This window comes from Chenopodium album, chromosome 5 (genome assembly GCF_948465745.1).
Source record: "Chenopodium album chromosome 5, dcCheAlbu1.1, whole genome shotgun sequence".
Classification (NCBI taxonomy): Eukaryota; Viridiplantae; Streptophyta; class Magnoliopsida; order Caryophyllales; family Amaranthaceae; genus Chenopodium; species Chenopodium album.
Genome location: NC_137838.1, coordinates 40,277,761 through 40,300,396, shown reverse-complemented (window position 1 = coordinate 40,300,396; position 22,636 = coordinate 40,277,761).

Here is a 22,636-nt window from a genome sequence, read left to right as displayed (position 1 = left end):
TTTATTACAGATCTGTCGTTTTCAAGGAACAAACAGCACCTTAACTGAGCTTGGAATCCGAGCAGATAACTTTATTTCCGCTCGTTTTACTCCGAATACTTACTAACTTAATCTTCGGAGGCGGACCACCGACCATCCGGCGGTCTGTTTGCTTTGCTGGTACAGGCGCCCTATGCTGAATCCTGTCTTAGTGTTGTAACTCTCCAGAGAGACAAAAACCCCCGAAACACCAAGCAGATTCACAACAAGCTAACGTTGGCGCACTTCAATCAACGTCTACAATCGCCTTTACCCTGTATTAAATTATTTGCAACTAGTTATAAATTTTGACTTCCTTTATTCCGTTATTTATCATTGGGATTTGAATCACCATCTTTTCCTCTTTAAAGGGGATAAAATTGTCCCATTACTTGGAAGTTTGAGGCCATACTAGGTTTCCCTATAAATACTCTTCCCGTGACATATGCCCCTAATTTTTCGGATTCCAAACAAATATTTCAGTGATTTTTTAGTTTGAATGACAATGATATGGCTAATATGGGAAGTGAAGAAGGCGTGAATTTAGTTCAATTTATTGAACACTTTGTCACCCCTCGTGACAACTTGACTAAACAACGTTTTAAAATTCGTGCTTTATATTTTATCTTGTTGTCAATTGTTTTCTTAGAAAATGTAAAGTGTATGGAGATTATTCCATGGTGTCCATAGTGGAGTAAATAGAGGGGTGTCACTCACCAGCCCCTTTAGCTCTAGCGGAAACCGTTCTTTGCTTGAATCACCTTAATGGAGACCCTAACGGGAACGATTTCACGGGAAGTCCACTCCTATTACACTACGGTTTTTTTTGTCATGTTTTCAGCGCAAGTAAAAAAGTTGCGCTGGTAATACCAGCACAATCTTCAGGGATGCTAGCGAGTGACGCGCACAGCTGGATGTGATGCGAGCGCCACCTGCTTATGTAACGTCGCAATAATTTTTTTTCCTTTTTTTCAGATTTCGCACATGGAGCATCTTGAGGCTAACGGAGTGAGAACATTCCCCAAACGTCGAATTCTCCACAAGCATAAGAATGATGAAGAATGAACATCATTTTTCTGTAATGGGGTTCCCAACATACGCTTTGTGATTCCTTGGTGGAACATAAGTGGTATGATTGGGAATAGTTTCAATTGTCCCTATATTAGGCTATTAGGCCTTTATAGTACTACTTACATCTTTCCTTGTAGGGTGATGAGACAATATGGAATGAAACAAATTATTCCCCCACAAAATTGTGATGCCCCTAAGGATGTGATCTTTAAACCCAAACAAATTCCCCGTTGGATGGAATATTGGTCAAGTCTTCCTAGGTCCCATAGCGAGCATTGTACTATTTTCTTTTTACAAATCTTGGATTAATGCGGCGGACAAGGGAGAGCTAAATAAGAACTGATCACAAAATCAAGCTGCTTTGTATCACAATCAACCTAAGCCTTTGATGCATTCGTCTATTACTACTCCTTTGAATGGCCGAAACAAAGGAGTGATAAGAAAGTTAGACTTCTCCTCATCAGCTAAGGCTCGTTCAAGAGAACCAAAAAGAAAGGCTCCTCCTAAGCCATCGCAAAAGGGGATGAAGATTAAGGAACCTTCACCAAATCCTCGCAAAAAGGCTCCAACGAATGACAAAGGAAAAGGGAAAAGAATTAAAAAAGCTCCTATTCCAAATTTGAAGAAGAATGTTTGGGTCAAGAAGAAGAGCGAAGGGGAAAGCTCTAAGGTTGCTGAAAGCACTGCAATGGAAACTAGTCCTCCGTATACTGTGACAATTGAGGTTATAGTAAAACCTTAAAGTGTTACACAATTATCAATAGTTTAAATTCAAATAAAGTTTAATCACTACTTTTTTTTTAATAATTATTATCAAGTTCAATGATGCTTTTTGTTTTTAAATTTTAAACGGAATCAAATGAGCTATTTTTTATATGACCAAATCATAAAGACTGCCTACGTATTCGTATCACAAAATTATGTTTTTGCGTAGTTCTTGCAAAGTTATTAAATTTTTTTATTAAAAATTTTTCTTTAATTTCTTTTATAGAACTTAAATAAAAAATTAATCAAACTTTGTTCAATAATTTAAATCAACTAGGGAAGCCAATGCGCGCGGGGTGGCTAGCCCTTTCGGCTTAATTTTTGTTTGCTTATGTTTTAATTTCACATGGAGTTAATTACACATGATTTAACAATGATCAAAAGTTAACAAACAATTAGAAAATGAACCCTAACTAAATGCTTCTAAGAATTTAACTTTACTAGCTCCACTTGTACCCTCTTTGTCCACCCTTGATTATTCCCTCGAATCCCTTCGCGCTTTCTTCCCCTTTTCACCATATTCATTTTGTTTTCCTTTCTTTCTAGTACATATACTTCATCATAATCATAGATTAATTTTATTAGTCTTAATATCCTTTAGACATAATTATGGGTAACTCGTTAATTTTGACCTTCACAAATTAAAGAAGAAAAAAATGCCCACATGAAGCAACAACCTTTCACTTTCCAGTGACTAATGTTGTCATGTAAAATCACAATGGACTGCCATTAAATATAAAAATTTTTAAAGGATATTTCTATACGGTGCCCATAAGGTATTAACTTTTCCAAGTTGTGCCCACCCATTTTCAAAATTCCACGTTGTACCCCCAAGGTACGTTAAGTGTCTACGATGTAACCCTACCGTTAAATTGTCGTTAACTATTGCCGTTAATTTATATGTTTCACCACCAAAACTCATCCCTCACGACCCACCACCCACCAACACACCCCAGCCACCTGCGAGCCGAACACTACCAGCGCGCCAAACCGAATCAGCGATCCCTACCATCACCCATCACAGTCCCACCACCAGAGGCCCACCACCACCAAGTGCACCACAAAAGAAAGTGTCAGAATGCAATGGAGGAATTTAATTCGAATTCGAATTGAAATTTCGACAAATTGGTTTAGGGCTTTTGTTTCATTGGATTCAAATTGCAAAGTTAAGTTGTTAATTGTTGTTTTCGTTTTAAAATCAAAAAATTATTGTTAAAATAATAGAAAACCCTAATTTTTCCCCAATTTGATTGTAATTGTTAAATCATCGATTTTGGTTCATTTAGATTTAGATTAAATACACAAAACTTGTTTTAATTGATTTTTCTTATGAAAATCTGCACATATATGGTTTAATTGGTCAAAAATCTGGTATGAAGAACGAAAATCTTGGCATGAAGCTAAGAACGACGGTGAAGATTAGGGTCGAGGAGTTGAGAGTGAAGGAGAGAGGAGGGTGACACTCGTGGTGGTGGGTTGAGGAGAGAGGAGCGCGACTCGGTTGTGTGGATGAGGGTGAGGCAATGGTGCGATTGGAGGTGCAACGGAAAAATGTGGCTGGAGGTGTAGTGGTAGGTAGTTAAGAGGGAGGAGAGAGAGGTGTTTGAGTTTTTTTTGTTTTTTTTTTTAATTTATTTATTTTGAAGTTAACAAAAAGTGAACTTTTATTAAAAGAGGGATTAGGCTAGGATTACATCGTAGACACTAAAGGTACCTTGGGGATACAATGTGGAATTTTGATAATGGGTGCGCACAGCTTGGAAAAGTCAATATTGTTGGGGTTTTGTGAGTCCAACTCACCGCGGAAACAAATCCAAAAAATAAGACCGCACTCGCAATAAATAAAACCATAAACATCATTAAATTAATCACAAGATTAAGATAAAATGATTACCTTTGGAGCGTGCTTCCCCCAACCAGAAGGGGCTCTTACTTCAAAAGCAAGCCTCGAAATTACGACAGCCTCCAACGATAGTCAACCAACAACTCAACCACCGAAAACGGTCCAATGCCTTGGGGTTAGAAAGGCCCGACCAAAACCCGAGTAATTAATGAGTTCCAAGGTTTTCACAATGGTGATTCCTTTTTCAACTCTTACTCAAGTGCTCTTTTCAATGCCCCAAGGTGGGTATTTATAGGGAAGAGCTAGAGAGTGAAAACCTCTCCCATCAATGTTGGAGAATTTGATTTTCCCTTTTATTTTAAAGCTAAAATAAAATTAACAATCAAACTAGTAATAAATCAACAAGCGGCAAGCTCATGTGAGAGGTTAGGTGAGGACCATTTGGAGGAGGGGATGACCAAACTTGCTCCCCACTCCCTCTCCTAAAACCGCCCAACACAACACTTCACACACCTCTCACCATGCTTCACATTGCACCCACCCTTTGGCATCAAGGCACCCAAGGTGGGCTGCCTTATTTGTGGCTACCTCGCCCAGCAGGCCCAACACAAGCGTGCGGGCTGCTAGCGCTACCAGCCAGCAAGCCCAGCATGTTTGTGTGGGCTGCTTGCACTCTCAGCTAGTGAGCCACGCACCAAGGATGCGGGCTACTACTTGCCTTGCACCTTGGCCCAACATTTCTAGGCAGCACGCATTGGCCTAGCCATGTTACTGCTAGCTGTTGCGATTGTCTAGGCTAGCCCTGCAATGCTAGCATTAGCACGCACCAACTATCCTATACTCGGCTTGGTGCACATGCTAGCCACCATGCTTGTTCATATGCCCCTAGCACTCGGTTTGCTCGGGGCATTCCGATGCTAGGGGTATTTTGGTCTTTGTTGATTTATTATTATTTTCATGTCTCGTCTTTTACTATTTTGCGACTCGACTTCCGACTTTCGGTTTTGACGTTCTAAGCTCTAACTCCCGACGTCTAAATATTAATTACTTGGTTTACTTAATAATTCCTTCCGGATTAATTCCCCGCTTCGATTCGTTAGTTGCTTTGGTGTGACCCGAAGGGTTCAGTCAAGATTAAGTTGTAATATTAATTATGCATTAATATTACTGATCGGAAGCGGCCTCCACACAGGCATTTCGATCACTTGACCTTCCTGAATATATTAGCTTTCTAATAATTCTGAACCCACTAACGGAATATTACACTTGTTCGAAGGACACCATTCCTTTCAATCTCCCACTTGTCCTTCTGGACAAGTGCGCATTCAGTGTACAACCTTTTTCCTATGTCGCTTATTGTCCCTTCATGAACTATAAGGTAAGATTATTTCGTCATCCTTATTACGTCCAGTAGTGTTTCTCGATTCCGAGTCCAACTGTTAATAAACAGATGATTTCTAAAGTCTATCCGAGCACGGCCATGCATTTTCACAGTCTCGCTCTACGAGATGCCTTGTATACAACAAAGACATCTTCCCTATTTTTGTATGGGGACATTCCCAGTCTTGTAATTTATTTCCTCATACTGGGAGGACCTAGCCGCCCGAGTGTTCTCGTTATAATCCCCTATTACGGCAGATGTTTGACGACATCAAAGAGATCTTGTACTCAAACAAGAGAACTCACAAAACTCATGGTCAAGGAAATAGGTTCCGATAGCCATAATGAGAAGTATACTTATGACGATTTTTAATTTCTTAAAGTATTCTCATAGGTGGATCCAGTATGGTTCTAAACCAATACCTGTGCAAATGATTTATGACAATCATGTCCTCGTAGCACAAGAAACAATGTTATAAATCAGACTACACACTAATATCATTTGGTCATTAATCGTCCACCGTTTAAATGACCTTGATTAGCGATAATTTTCGATTATAATATTCAATGTTAACTTAATAGGTGTTTCCTTACCAAGACTGGTCTTGATACCCTATTTTGAATATTCTCGTAATAAAATGGACTCATTATTTAATCCTGAACCACAATTAAATAGCAAACGGAGTGATAAAGTATTGCATGAAAGTTATATTACTCCTAAACATGAATGGTTCATCTTATGATAAGTGGTTTTTCCGAATGTTTTAAGAGTATCACTCTTTATAAAACATATATAGAAATCACACCCATATCTAATATGCTTGATTTCTTTCATGCAATTGTGAATGTTGTCGTTCACTTATAGCATAGGTTTAGTTATAACTACTTTGCTAATCTTAGCATCTTCATTACTGATCACTTTCATAATAAGATGATCAAATTTGAGAGTGTCATGGATTATATGTGATTTAGGATTTAATGTCAAAGTGATGGCTCCCACTCATTTTCATGATTGAGACTTTCAACTTGACAACCTACAATCATTAATGTTCAATAACGAACTTTCCATAGAATATCTTCTTTATTGCCGCCATTAAGGCAACAATGTTCTCAACATATATTTTAGTAGACTTCCTAATGATGCTTTTCTTGGGTTTCACTCCAAACGGCTAACAATGATTTGGGATACAATAATCACTTGTGATCATGGAAATTTTCCATAAATTCCTGCACATTACACATGGATGCACGTCCATGTTACCATTCTCAAGCCACGACTTATTATTAGCTCGTGCTTATAAACGACTTCCTTGTTAAGGATCTAATACTTGTTAAGGTTTGTGCTTGCAATATCAATTCTCAAATTGTATTTGTTTCCACAAGTCAAGAATTCATCCTGTTACTTATCTATGTACTTTGGATGTTCTTGGCCATAATCTAACGATCTATTATATAGATTCAGGTTGATTGGTACTACATACATAATTCACATGCTCTAAGCAAGTAAGTCGTGCGGCGATTCCATATCACAGCGTACATGATGGATTAAATTGCAGAGTAATTCTCAATCTTATTCCATCAATTTGTCATTTTAGCTCATTCAGTTTCACTGAGTCTTTGCTAAACAGTTTGCTGTGTGATATGGTTGCAAGTCTCTATTAGAGTCTTTCATATTTGACTTAGTATTTAGCCTAGCTTATACTTAGTTCAAACATTTACTTAGTTTTATACATACGGGTCGAAAGTCTTTCAAAGTCCTTCAATTCATGTTTAACACGGTAAAGTCCTTTACACGTTCAAACATTTTATTAAGTCTATGCAATAGATCTTAATACCAATATGTACTAAGTATCTTCTTTTCCTTGGTCCATTGTCAAAAATCCTTTGAAATCTATGCATTTAGCATTTGATAGTTATTTAACAATAGAGTTCATAAACTTTTTGTTGGACCTTTATATAATTTACTTTTGCTCCCACTAAACTTCTTATACATAAGATTTTTTATGTTTCTCCTTAAGTCAATCATCTTATTAACTTCATGAGAAAACATGTTCCAATTCCTATATGCAATGCTTCCATTAATCCATTCATTGATTCCCTGAGCTTGCTTTTAAATCTAGCATTTATTTAGATTTTTAAAACCCTTAGACTATTTTCATAGTCACTTTCAAAATCCTATTTTAGGAAGGCGGTTATGGTATCTTTTTTGCCATATTTCATATCAGCAATTTTTCTATAACAATCACGAAAGACTTTAGCTTTCCGATTGGTGAATAGGTTTTTGTTAAAATCAACTCCGTGAATTTAATTGTATCTTTTTCATCCAATCTAGCTATATAAGCATATACATTTCCACATTTGTTAGTTTCAAACATGATTATCAAACATGGAGTCTATCTCGGATTTTTATGTCCTCTAACCATTATTCGAAATTTGGTTTTGTCGTATCTATCTTACAAGACATTATTCCTTTACTATCTAATAGTAAATAGTATGCTTGTAAGTCTTAGGTTTATTTCTAACTTAATAGAAATTTATAGGATTCAATCCAAGCCTTTGGTGAATCTATTCCTATACGGGGCAATTGCATCAACCACTGAGTTTCAAGGCGCTTTCAAAGCCCTTTTATTATGTCGATCTTACTCCAACATTTCTGATGTTTTGTGAGTAATGAATTCTCTTTTAAGGCACTTGTAAAGTTCTTTTGAGTATTCTTGATCAAGCATTCTCACGAAGTCCTTTTAAGGTTTTATGAGATTCTTAGTTCTAGTTTGTAGCTAAGCTCGATGGTCATCGAGTTCATTTTCCTCCCACTTGTCGTTTTGGAAACGTCTTACTTACTAGAAAGACACCACTTAGAGCAACAAACACTATGTTCTCAATTAGGTTGTGGAGGTAATGCCCATGGTCTCACTTGAATGCTTACAAAGAGACATGTATATTGTCTTTGGGTAAAAGTTCATTGTAAAACAAACAGTTATTTCCCACTTGAGATATCTTAGCCATTAATGAGCCATTAAGCTCCCACTCAACCACCTAGCTCTTGCCAAGCCAGTGAGCTCCCACTGAGTCACTTAGCTCCCACTGAGCCAGTGAACTCCCACTGTGGCTTTGAGTTTTAGACATATACTTGAAAAGACATTTAGAAGATAATTTTATCCATAATTGAATATGGCGTCCTTTCCTAGCTTTGACATTTTGTTTAGTGTAACATTAGTCTTTCGTGCAAATCTTAAGAGCTTTATAGGAAGGGATGTGATCCATCATTGTTCGAGTCATTTTTAAATGGCATCGAGGTCTCCGTGAAGTCACACTATGTTCTTTGTGGAGTTATTTAGGAAAATTTAATTTCATAACTTTGTGATGGTCACACTTGGATGAAGCAAACATCGCTCGATCTAATCTAGACGTTTTGATATCTTGCCAAGACAATTTTGTACATCACTGAGCTCTTAAACTATTCAAGGCCAAGTTTGTTCACATTTGATTAATATAGCCATATTCTTTAAAATTCTTTGTGAAACGTTGAAGTAAATGAATCATCTTTAGTTTTCGGAGTAAATTGTCTATACCAAGAACAATAGATCTTTACTTTGTTGGTTTCAACAAGTAAGACTTGCTTGTCTTAGAACGATTTTGAATCAATCAACTATCAAAAGCCTATCTATTAGAGACTTGAGTACGTTCTTGTCAATGTGACATTGCTAAAGATGTTTGGAACCACAAATCATGCCTATGACTTTGAGCTTTTGCCAGTTTATCATGTTAAGAAAATGTTTGTTTATAATCAAGCATTCTTGACTCATGGTTTAGACAACCATGCCATACAAATAAATTTTCAACTATTGCTCATTGCTTTGAATGTGAGTCTTTCCGTGTGTAAACGGATCAATTGCTGATTATGGAACACAATTACCATTTATTTGTTCCAGCCTTAGCTTAAAGGTCTTTAAACAAAGCATACGACCTTACAACTGATATAGCACCACTTGCTTCATTCTAATCTTGTAAGTCGATAACTTAGCTTATCTTCAATAGTTTGAGGTCACTTTCAAAGTGGAACACTCAAGCAGTATTCGATAATTGTGAAGATAACAAATTCCTAAGTTAACTATAATAACATGAACTCATGAATTGAAATGGAATCTTATTCCTTTTCATCGTTACTCGTTTCTTATATTTCTTATCATACTATATCTCATAATCTTTAAAAACCATTTCTTTAAGAGTCTTTGACTTTTATACTTTGTTAGGCATAATTAAGCATCTAATGCGTCGTAAAACAAAGTTCCATCTTTTCCTTTAATTCACACTTGAATTACTACATCAATGAGTACTACTCATCTATGTATTAAGAGAAAAGATATGTTGGTTGTCAATATTGACAATTTGAGTTTGCAACTCAATACTTCATGTTTTATCAAAACTACCTAGTATTTTGAATACATGATGTGCAACCGTCCTTTCGGACTTTGTTATATAAGTCATTTATGAGAATTATATTTTAGAAATGCCTTACTTTTCTTTGAGAACCATTCTCAAAGATTTCCTTTACCAATCATGGAAAACAATACAGTTTGATTTGGAATTCTACAAATATAAGTGCAAAGTATAACCATTTATCAAGTAAATAACATAATGAGTTTGAAAATTAAAAGGTATTCATGCAAATTTTCAATCTTATTAAACGTCTTATCCACGCATTAAATTTGTCCCCATTTGGAGAGAATAAGTCGATTCCAAGATCTTAGGAAACAAAGAGTGGCTAAGCATGATTTGGCTTGTCTTAACACTCCATCTCCCAAGGTAAGCAACGCTTTGCAAATGGCTCTAAGCCACTCGTGGTTGAATAAATCGTCACATTTAATGCTCTCTCAACAATTTACCCACTTTTCCACGACATGTTAGGACTCCATCACTCATATCGTTGAGTACAACAAAAACCAACTTGCATACCCGGTTTGGCGTAGCCCACCACTACCCTTGTTCGGTTGGTAAGTGTTGTTTTGGAATGGCAAGTTTTACTCAATATTTAGGGACCTAGGGTTTCTATGTTGGTTAATTTAAGTGAACTTAATTAACCATCACAACATTCGAAATCCTGAACATGCATCTAACATATAATTCATATACATAAACATATATATATATATATCGAAAAGCATAAATAGAGATGCATTTGGCAACTAGCATGACCCCTTGAGATCTTCAAATATTCAAAAGGTCTTCATTTGCAACTTCATGGCTTCGTCTTCCAAGACATGACCAAAATAAATGCAACTACTAGTATCTATAATTAGGAATAATCTAAATATTAAGGTAGAAAAATACTCAACGGTTCGCAGACCATATTTAGAATTACAAAAATACATCACGGATCACAGTCCGTATTTTCTATCCTAATCGGGCCCTGCTAGTTGCCATTTCATAAAACCTGTGAGAGAATATACATTCCATTAATCCATTCACTATCTGTGAATGGCCCATGCATTTTACAACGATATATAAGTAGCAATGCTTAAACGCGTGAGAAATATTAACTAATCTAGGTGGTTAATCCAATTAACACGCCTAATTAAAACTAGTCAAAGTTGTTTTAACCGGTTATGAAAATAATAAATGAAGCTCCAACTAAATTCCGCATCCAACTTAATTAATCCAATTAATTAAGCTGGTAGAACCCAAATATTTGCCAAAATTAAATTTTGCAAATGTCTCTTAAAAACCGAGGGCTAGCCTCAAAAATTTTAATTAAATAAACAAAATAATTAAAATAACTAAAACGACAATTTAAGCAAAAAATTACGTAGTCCAAAATGTCTAAGTGCCTAGCACTAAGACATGGAGTGCTAACCCCCGCACAACCCTTTGATGCTCAATGAACGTGGGAGTGGGCCCGATGTCGCTAGGCGTTACACTGCCCACATCAGCGAACTTTCACGCATCAATAACGTGGCCCTTGATGGCCATGTTGTACGAACTCATTACACTAAATTGATACGCAAGCAACGTGTACGCATATTACCCTTATTGATGTACCAAGCTATGCACAAAAACACGATGCACGTGCACCATCACCCGCACCACAACAACCCTCACATCACGCACGCACCAAGCCATGGCAGCTTGTTGTTGCTGCTGTGACGCTGCTGTTGTGCTGCTGCTTGCGGCTGTGCGCACAAGCCACGGCAGTGGCTGCACGTAACACCATGGCAGCCCCTTAGCAACCACATGCGGGCTGCTATGCAGCCCGGCTAGCCAAGGTTGCTTCTGCCTTGGTTTTGCGTGCCATAGCCTCGGGATTTGATCCTGAATTTTGCGTGATTGTATAATTAATTTTATAACTAATTCAATGAGCAAAATTGAAAATTTAAACAAGTCTTACTGAAAAAAAAAATTCAAAGTGCATCTAACCAAAATAATTCCCAAGAACCATTCTTCAATTAAATTGGTTTAACTTTGTGCAACAAAATAAATAAGGCATTTTCTCATTATTAATTTAATCAACTTAAATTAATCTTCAGATTTTTGACAAAAATAAGAGGGATTAGGAAAAATATGAACTTTAATGTTGAAATGAAAAATCCAACTACTAACATTTGTGAATTCTTGAAAAATTGTATCTTCTAATATGAAGATAAACAAATTTCTGCCACAAAGTTTGAAACTTTACGTTTCCAATCAACCAAAAATGATTAAAACAACAAAGTTCAACATAAAATTCATGGAATTTAGTAGCTTTTAAAGTTTCAATCACTTAACATAATTAAATATTGAATCTTTAGCACTTTAAAAGCCTAAAAAAAAAAAAAACAAAGTTCTCACACTTAATGCAATTAATTTGCAATTATGTGAAAAATAAAACCAAGCTTTCAAACACAAATTACCACCAAGTAATCTTGCCTAAAGAGCTTTAAAATTGCATATAAAATATGTATCGAACCAATTACATAACCACCATAAATATGCAATTAATTTTCATGGTTAGAAAGACTTAAAATTTTTCGTCAAAATTAAAAATCCCTCGAAAAGTGCATTTCTGGTAGTTTTCTGGCAACGTGTGGCAATGGAGGTTGGAACAACGTGTGGCAATAGATGTGAAAACTTATCTCGCAAATTTACTACCACGGATGACCGGTGACGTGGAAGCATTTCAGGGAATTCAAGTGATGACGAACATCGAGGCAACACAAATCCCTCGTGTAATAGAGGTATATGTCTTTAACTAATACTAAATATATGACTTTACATGGTTAACATGTATAATATTGATCGAATTTTTTGTAATATGTAGGTAGCAACTAAATGTCGCCTAGCATTGAAAGATGAGTACAATCAAAATGTAGTGGTTGTGGAAGATGGAACGGTATATCCTGTTACCGGTGAAGTTACTCACAACCTGAAGATGTTACCTGATCATTACAGGGTTAGTTTGGATAACCCTTATCCCGACTGTGCCATCCTCGATATACCGGTACCGTCTCCCGATGGTGTGACTAAGTTTGGAAAAGCCAAGTGTTCCTTGGTACTATGGCCTATAGACATGGTTTTTTTTTAAGAAGAGGTATATTCTCCTACAATTAACATTAAATCCCATCATTTTTGTATACTTTATCTAGACTAATATTCACCTATTTGTAAAGGTTTCACCATCACCCAAAAAGATGCATAGATCTCGCCAAAGCAAAGAAGGGGACGATAGTTGTGGTGTGAAATCAGGGACATCTACCATCAAACCCACAAAATTCCTACCACTTGAAGATAAAATTGTTGATACTTTTGGCGATGGGTGTGAGTTGTTGTATTGGTTAATGAATTCTGATGATGCACAATATGATACAACATAGGTACTTTTAAAGGCCTCAATGTTTAATTTTGATAGCGACAAACAGATTTGGGTAACTGCTACCGATGTACGTCAATTTCTAAAAGGATCGTGGGCTAATGTTTCATTGATACATGTTTACATCATGTAGGTTACTTAATCTTCCTTTACTTTGGTTCTTATATTCACTATAGTAATATTTTTATTACTATAATGCTGAATTTTTGTTTTCTATGTCTTTATCATGTAGGTATTTAGTAGAAAACTTCATCGACCTTTTCAACAGGACTGAGATCCTATTCTTTTGTCCTCAACTCATTTCTAATCTTCAATTGAGAATGATTATCTTGAAACTTATACATATGTGAAGAATACATTTTTGCATGAAGTAAGAAAGACGGGTAAACGTTGCAAATTCATCGTGGCTTCATATGTCGCAAGGTTCGAAATATGTTTTTTATACTGCCACTAAACTTAATCATATAAATGATATGTTTTTCATCAATTTTCCAATACTCTAACTTGTGTTTTCCTCTTAAATGATGTAGTGGTCATTGGGTTCTTGTGGTGTTCTATCTACAATTAGGTTTAGCTTATGAGTTTGACTCTTTGAAGCTACCTAAAGAAAAACCACGACAATTGAAAATTGCCGAAATTATGATGACGTGAGCCACAATCTTGAAATTATGCCCTAGTTTCTATATCATTTTTGTATGTGGTGTTGTAGATTATTTTGTTCTAAGTGTTAGAATATATATTAATTTTGTAGGGCTTATAAAGTATATCGGGCAAATCTCACAAGGAGTGAATTGAAATCACATAGGCAAAAATTGAAATTCATACAAATGGAGGTAAATACACTACTCACCCCATATTGTTATACATTGTTCACTTTGAAAACAAAATTTTTAACTATTTGTTATATATACTAGTGTGCTCAACAACAAGGAGGCGTTGAATGTGGCTACTACATTATGAGATACATGTATGAGATTGTTACTTCTAACTTGGAGTGCAAAGGTGTCTTAGAGGAGGTTAGTAGTTTTTTTTACAAATTTTGAAGCCTTTTTAGCTTTATACGCTCCCAAGAGTAAGATAATGGTCAATTTTTAATGATTTCAGTTCATAAAAACCAAAATATAAGGTAATTAAGGATGTTTAGTGTTATATTGTGTTAATATGAACAAATACTTGAAAGATGGGAAAGGTAGAAGTCCCTTAGGCAATTTTGAAGTGATTTTGGCTCTATACGCTCCCAAGAGTGAGATAATGGTCAATTTTTATTGATTTCAATTCATAAAAACCAAAATATAAAGTAATTAAGGATGTTTAGTGTTATATTGTGTTAATTTGAACCAATACATGAAAGATGGGAAATGTAGAAGTCCCTTAGGCAATTTTGAAGCCTTTTTGGCTCTATACGCTCCTAAGAGTGAATAAATGGTCAATTTTCATTGATTTCAATTCATAGAAACCAAAATATAAGGTAATTAAGGATGTTTAGTATTATATTGTGTTAATTTGAACCAATATATGAAAGATGGGAAAGGTAGAAGTCCCTTAGGCAATTTTGAACCCTTTTTTGCTCTATACGCTCCTAAAAGTGATTAAATGGTCAATTTTAATTGATTTCAATTCATAAAAACAAAAATATAAGGTAATTAAGGATGTTATGTGTTATATTGTGTAAATTTGAACAAATACTTGAAACATGAGAAAGGTAGAAGTCCCTCAGGAATTTTGAAGCCTTTTTGGCCTTATACGCTCCTAAAATTGAGTAAATGGTCACTTTTCATTAATTTCAATTCATAGAAACCAAAATATAAGGTAACTAAGGATGTTATGTGTTATAAAGTGTTAATTTGAAAAAATACTTGAAAGATGGGAAAGGTAGAAGTCCCTAAGACAATTTTGAAGCGTTTTTGGTTCTATATGCTCCCAAGAGTGAGATAATGGTCAATTTTCATTGATTTCAATTCATAGAAACCAAAGTATAAGGTAATTAAGGATGTTTATTATTATATTGTCTTAATTTGAACCAATACATGAAAGAGGGGAAAGGTCGAAGTCCCTTAGGCAATTTTAAAGCCTTTTTGGCTCTATACGCTCCTAAAAGTGATTAAATGGTCAATTTTCATTGATTTCAATTCATAGAAACCAAAATATAAGGTAATTAAGGATGTTACGTGTTATATTGTGTTAATATAAACCAATTCTTGAAAGATGGGAAAGATAGAAGTCCCTTAGTGCAATTTTGAAGCCTTTTTGGCTCTATACGCTCCCAAAAGTGAGTAAATGTTCACTTTTTATTGATTTCAACTCATAGAAATCAAAATATAAGTCAATTAAGGATGTTATGTGTTTTATTTCTATATTATGAGTTTTATTTCTAAAATTTGGTTCATCACATTTATTCTAATGATTGTTTTTATTATGGATTGTTTTTATTTTGTAACCTCTTTCATATGTTTTTTTTTCAATAGGATTTTTGTCCAAGGACAGCCTCGTATGATATTGACGAGTTGAATGTCGTTCGAGAACAGTGGGCGCAATACTTTAGAAGTAAATATTTATTGAATGCATAACTATTAGCTTAGGTAGAACAACGTAATATTTTTAGTGTTGTTGTATATGTTGGATAAATTTATACAAGTTTTTATTTGTAATGTGTTACTACTTCAGTTTTTATATTTCGTCGTATTAATTTTTACAAAAGATTGTTCGGTATAATTGCTTATTTACAGGAACATGTTTATCATAACAGGTTATAATTAATATATATTAATTATATATAAATACATGCTGTCAAAATTAAATAAAGTGAAAATTTAATTTAATAATTATTTGTAACGGGCAGCAGATTTGTCAGTTACAAATAAACAGTTATTCGTAACAGGCATATTTGTTGCATGTTACAAATAAGTGTTAAATTATATACAATAAAACTTATATTCATAACGAATATTTAAGATGTCAGTTACGAATAATCTCTTATTCGTAACGGGCGTTTTAGGTGTCCGTTTACGAAAAAGGACTTATTTTAATACAAAAAAGGATTTATTCGTAACTGACATTTCAGATTTTCGTTACGAATAACCCATTATTCGTAAATGACATTTTAAATGTTAGTTACGAATAATGGGTTATTCGTAATGGACATTTGACATGTCAGTTACGAATAACTCATTATTCGTAACGTACAGTGCCCGTAACGAATAACAACGGCCATACGTAACGGACGCTGCCCGTTACGGATGGGCCCTTTTTGCCTGTTACAGATGACGTTTTTTCCACTAGTGAAACCGAGTCCTAAAAGGGTAAAACCATTTCCAAACTCCCTTTCCACCCAAAATTCACTATTTTTGGGTCGAAATCTGGGTTCGGGAGCTGAAGACAGCTCTTATACGAGGTTAAAAAATATAAAACGAGCTACTAATCTAATTAGCAACTTAATACAAGAAAAATTAAGCCATAAAAACACCTTAAAAAATATTATGATTGGAAAAATAAACGAGCGAGGCTCCGATACCGCTGTTGGGATTTAGTGAGTCCAACACACTGCGAAAAAAAACCCAAAAAACAAGACCGCACTCGCAATAAATAAAACGATAAACATAATTAAATTAATCACAAGATTAAGATAAAACGATTACCTTTGGAGCTTGCTTCCCCCAACCGGAAGGGGCTCTTACTTCAAAAGCAAGCCTCGAAATTATGACGGCCTCCAACGATAGTCCACCCACAACTCGACAACCGAAAACGGTCCAATGCCTTGGGGTTAGCAAGGCCTGACCAAAACCCGAGTAATTAATGAGTTCAAAGCTTTTCACAATGGTGATGCCTTTTTCAACTCTTACTCAAGTGCTCTTCCTAATGCCCCAAGTTGGGTATTTATAGGGAAGAGCTAGAGAGTGAACAGCTCTCCCATCAATGTGGGAGAGTTTAATTTTCCCAGTTTATTGTAAAGCTAAAATAAAATTAATAATCAAACTAGTAATAAATCAACAAGTGGCAAGCTCATGTGAGAGGTTAGGTGAGGACCATTTGGAGGAGGGGGGACTAAACTTGCTCCCCACTCCCTCTCCCAAAATCGGCAAACACAACACTTCACACACCTCTCACCATGCGCCACATGGCACCCACCCTTGGGCATCAAGGCACCCAAGGTAGGCTGCCTTGTCCGTGGCTGCCTTGCCCAGCAGGCCCAGCACAAGTGTGCAGGCTGCTAGCGCTGCCAGCCAACAAGCCTAGCATGCTTGTGCGGGCTGCTTGCGCTCTTAGCCAGCGAGCCACACACCAAGGATGCGGGCTGCTGCTGAGAGCTTCTGTTGGCCTTGTGCCTTGGGCCAGCATGGCTAGGCAGCACGCATTTGCCCAACCATGCTGCTGCTAGCTGCTGCGGTTGGCGCGGCTAGCCTTGCGATGCTAGCATTGGCGCGCTAGCACACCCCATCCAGCCTAGGCTCGGCATGGTGCTCGTGCTAGCCATCAAGCTTGGTCATATGCCCCTAGCACTCAATTTGCTTGGGGAATTCCGATGCTACGGGTATTTTGGGTTTTGTTGATTTATTATTATTTTCATGTCTCGTATTTTACTGTTTTTTTACTCGACTTTCGATTTTTAGTTTCGACACTCTAAGCTCGAATTCGCGACGTCTAAATATTAATTACTCGGTTGACTTATTAATTCATTTTGGATTAATTCGTCGCTTCGGTTCGTTAGTTGCTTGGGTGTGACCCAAAGGGTTCAGTCAATATTACTGATCGGAAGCGGCCTTTACCCAGGCATTCCGATCACTTGACCTTACTGAATATAATAGCTTTCTAATAATTCAGAACCCACTAACGGAATAGTACACTTGTTCGAAGGACACCATTCCTTTCAAATACCTTAGGAGCACTGTATAGAAAAACCCATTTTTAAACTTTATTATTCCAATCTCCATTTTATTTCTACTAATTGATGGGTCTTTCAAATTCATCCATCTAATGGAGTCACCAAGCTAAGATAGAATAGCTAGGAAGATTGTGAAATAAAACAAGAAAAGGCAAATAACCAAATTCATCATTCTTCTTATTATCATTCAATATTCAACTTTCACGCGATTAATCTCATTTTCATGTACCCACATCCGATTAACACTCCACGTCCTTGCGAAAGCCCCTCATTTACCTCCTCTTAAAATACTACAATACAATTGCAAATGAGCTAACAGTACCACTTAAATTTGGTAATACATATTATAATTTGAAATTAATAGCAAATGGAAACTTGAAGATGATAAGCAACTCAATCTTCACATTGAAAATGTGAAAGCTCTTAAAATTATACAAATTCGTACTACAATATATAGCAAGAGTGAAACTTTAAGAAGCATATTAAATTTATAAATATATGACTAATTGGAAACTTATTTAACAAATAATCAACTAAACAAATGAGATAAGCAATGACAACAAAATTATAAAGCTAAACCATAGATTCAAAGATTATACGAAGTGATATGAAGAATATACGAAGTACAGGTAATTAACAATATATTATTTAATACTACTTTCATTTCCATATAAGTATAACAAAAAAGAAAAACAGAATCAATGGATAAGAGAAAATTACATAATCAAACTAATCGATCTCTAATAAATTGGGTAAAAATCGACCGCGAAGAGGTCCTTCTATGCCATCTCTTCATTTTTCCGCTATTCTTAGATTATTTCTTGGTATAGTTAGTTTTACTTGGCCCCAATTTGATTTTTATTGTTATTGATTCCCAATTTGATTTTTATTGTTATTGATTCCCCATTTGATTGTAATTGTTATTATGTAATTTTGAGATTGTGGAATTAAGTATTTTAATGGAGATATGAACAGAGATGGAGAAGAAATAGAAAGTAAAATGTTCAAGAGTAATAAGTTTTTCAAGGAAGGTGAAAAGAAAAAGGAGAAAGAAAGCTCAAAACTCATAAATGGTTAAGAAAATGTACGTATAATTTCCCAAAGAAAAATTGTAGGGAAAATTACAAAGATATATATGGGGGTAAGAAGGTAAACAAACATTTTGAGGGGTATAATTGTCCGTGCACTATTCATAAGAGTAAACTCTTACTTTTTATAAGGTAAGGAAGTTTAATTTTTGTTTTCTAAGAATACGATGTTTGAGAAACGCACTTTTTTTATCGCTTGTAAAAATCGAAATTTTATTCAAGCGTAAAATTCTGGGTTCGCAGTTCGTCATCAGGTGGTGCGTGCAACATCCAAGGTTGTGTGTGCCTGACGTGCGCAACAGATTTAGTTGTGCGTGACATCCGCGTGCAATTGTTTATGTTACGCGCGACACCTGTGCTACGAGTGCTTAAAAAAAATTTAATCGTATAATTATTACCCCCCCTCTCCCAAGTGTGAAGAGTTTTTTCGTGATGTTTGAAAAAATCTAAACACTTTGAATGGTATATTTTTTTTTTAAATACCCTCCAAGTGTTACAAACTTTACCGTGTTATTCAGTAAAGTGTATAACACTTAGAATCTTTATTTGAATGCTAATAAATAATTTTTTAATGAATGAAAGAGTTTATCCGGATTTCATATGTAATAGTTTTTAAGTCGATCAATGTTTATTAATTGGCGAATTTCATCACCCCCAATATCCATTAATCTGACAACTCCTCCTGATAGAATTTCAATTACGCAGTAAGGTCCTATCCAATTAGGTTTGAATTTCCCTCTTGGATTGGTTGGTAACCTCTTTAAGTACAAAGTCACCTTCTTTAAGATTTCGGGGTCGTACCTTTTTGTTAAAATATCATACAATGCGTCGTTGGTAGAGTTTTACATGAAGAAAAGCTCTTAATCGTCGTTCGTCGAGAAATAAAAGCTCTTCATACCTCGCTTTTACCCAATTAGCTTCCACTAGCTTACTTTCGAGTACGATGCGTAGGGATGGTATTTCTAGTTCGATTGGTTGAATTGTGTCCAATCCGAAAACTAGGGACTATGGAGTTACCCCTATTGAGGTTCGTATGGATGTTTTATAACCCCATAATGAGAAGTGTAGTTTATTCGGCCAGTCTTTATAATTTCTGCCATTTTCTTTATGATGACAATTATATTTTTATTTGTTGATTCTACAGCTCCATTCATTTGAGGTCTTTATGGATATTAGAGATGATGTTTTACTTTATAACGATCTAAAAGGGTCTCGACTTCTGCTTTGAATTGAGATCCCTGATCACTAGTTAGTTCGTGTGATATTTACTAAAGAAGCAGCCTCAATCCACTTATTAAAGTAATCTATGACTACTAGTACGTACTCGTGTCCTCCTGTTCCCGTTGGAGAAATTTTACCAATTTTGTCAATTGCCCAAGTCGAAAAAGGCCAAAGGGAAGTAAGGTTGTAAAGTTCGGATGGTGGGAGATGTTGTGAGTTAGCGAACATTTGGCACTCTAGACATTGCTTGACATATTGTATGCAATCATGTTCCATAGTGGACCAATAGTACCCTTGTTGTGAGATTATTTTAGCAAGCATTTTTATGTTCATGTAAGGTCTAGAAACACCTTTGTGAGTGTCTTCCATAAGGCGTGTGGATTCAGGTTGGTCTATACACAATAAGCTTTGACCTTTAGGCCTCTTTTTTCATAATTGACCATTTAATAGACCGTTTTAGGCTGCGAGTGTTCTTAAGGCTCGTAGGTCTTTTGATAAAGTGTTTTCAGGATATGTGCCCATAAGTAATATATTAAAGGATATGATCATACTAAGGATTGTCTCATTCGATGTCATTTGCTTCCTCTATTGTGTTGCAATACGCTGGTCCTTCTCTTATATCAATGCATAATTGCATTATATTTAAGTGATCTGGAATGTTTATCATTAAGGCTAATTTTGCTAGTACATCGGCAAATTGATTATCATCCCTTGGGAGATATTTGAAGTCAATATGTTCAAAAATCTCGATGAGTTGCTCTATGTGTGAATGGTATAATATCATAGTGGAATTCTTTATTTTCCATTTTTTTAGTATGTGATTTATTATCAAACTAGAAACTCCATATACCTCTAATTTTTGCACACCTATGCTAGTTGTTGCTTCTAGTCCAATAATGCACGCTTCACATTCCGAAGCATTATTAGTAACCTCAAAGTCTAGTTTAACAAGGATTGGAGTATGTGCTCCCTCTAGACTTATGAGTAACACTCCCTCAGCACATCCTTTTTGATTGGATGCACGTCGAAGTACATTACCCATTTGTCATCTTGTGTCATGAACATCTCTTCATCTGGAAGATGAGTAGATTTTGCATGACTTGTTTGAATAGGATGTTGGGCTATAAAATCGGATATGACTTTCCCTTTTATTGATTTTTCAGGGATATATTTTAGTTCGAACTAGGCCAGCTAACATTACCAACCACTTGGATATTTTTCCTTGTATGGGTGGTTGTTCTAACAAATACTTTATCGGATTTTGTTGTGAAATCACATGAGTAGTGTGTTGTCACATTTAATGTCGTAATTTTATAGTGGCCCACACTAATGCTAAACTTGTTTTTTCCAAGATGCTATATTTTGTTTCATATTGAATGAATTTTTTACTTTATGTATTATATTGCACGCTTGACTTTTCTACCTCTTGTGCTAACATGGCCCCTGTGGTTGTGTATGTTACTGTGATGTATAGCCTAAGAGGTAGTTTGGGTACTGGTGGTCCTAAAACTAGTGGAATTTTGAGATAATATTTGATTTTCTCAAAGGCCTTTTGGCATTGATCGTCACATTCATGATTTTCCTCTTTTTTAATTTTTTAAATATTTACTCACAAGTCATATTCAATTTGTTGATAAATCAACTTATGCACTCTAGTTTACCAAGGGACCCCACAATTTCTTTTTCTGTTTGAGGGGGAGGCATATGAACAATTGCCTTTATTTTAGAGGGATCAATTTCAATAACACGTTTTCTTACTACGTATCCGAGTAACTTACCAAAAGTTACTCCGAAGGCGCATTTTTGTTGATTCAATCGCATTTTATATTCTTTTATGCGAGTGAAGAATTTGCGTAAAGCTTTTATGTGTCTCATTCTATCTTTGGACATTACAATAATATCATCCACATACACTTCTATTTCTTTATGCATCATATCATGCAAGAGAGTCGTAGTCGTTCTTTGTTACATAGCTCATTCATATTTTAAACCAAATGACATGACTGTATAGTAGTATGTACCCCAAATGTCGTTTATTTGTCTTCTTTTGCTATTAGAATTTTGTTGTAACCTGCGTATCCATCCATAAAGGATAACATCGCATGTTCAGCCATGTTATCTACCAATATGTAAATATGAGGTAGAGGAAAATCATCTTTAGGGCTAGCCTTGTTAAGGTCCCTAAAGTCGACACACATGTGAACTCGTCCATCCTTTTTAGGCACTAGGACGATGTTCTCTACCCTTTCTGTGTAATTACATACACGAATGAAACCTACGTCTAATTGCTTTTATACCTCTACTTTAATTTTCAAGGCGACATCAGGTTTTATTCGTCGAAGTTTTTGCTTTACTGGTTTGAAAGTAGGGTTCAAGGGAATGGTATGTTTCGCAATTTCCCTATCTATTCCAGGCATGTCCTTGTATGACCAAGAGAACACGTCTTCGAATTCTTTGAGCGTCGATATGAGGATTGATCGCTCTTTCGGATTTAAATTTAAGCCAATTTTGACCTACCTTTTGTTCTC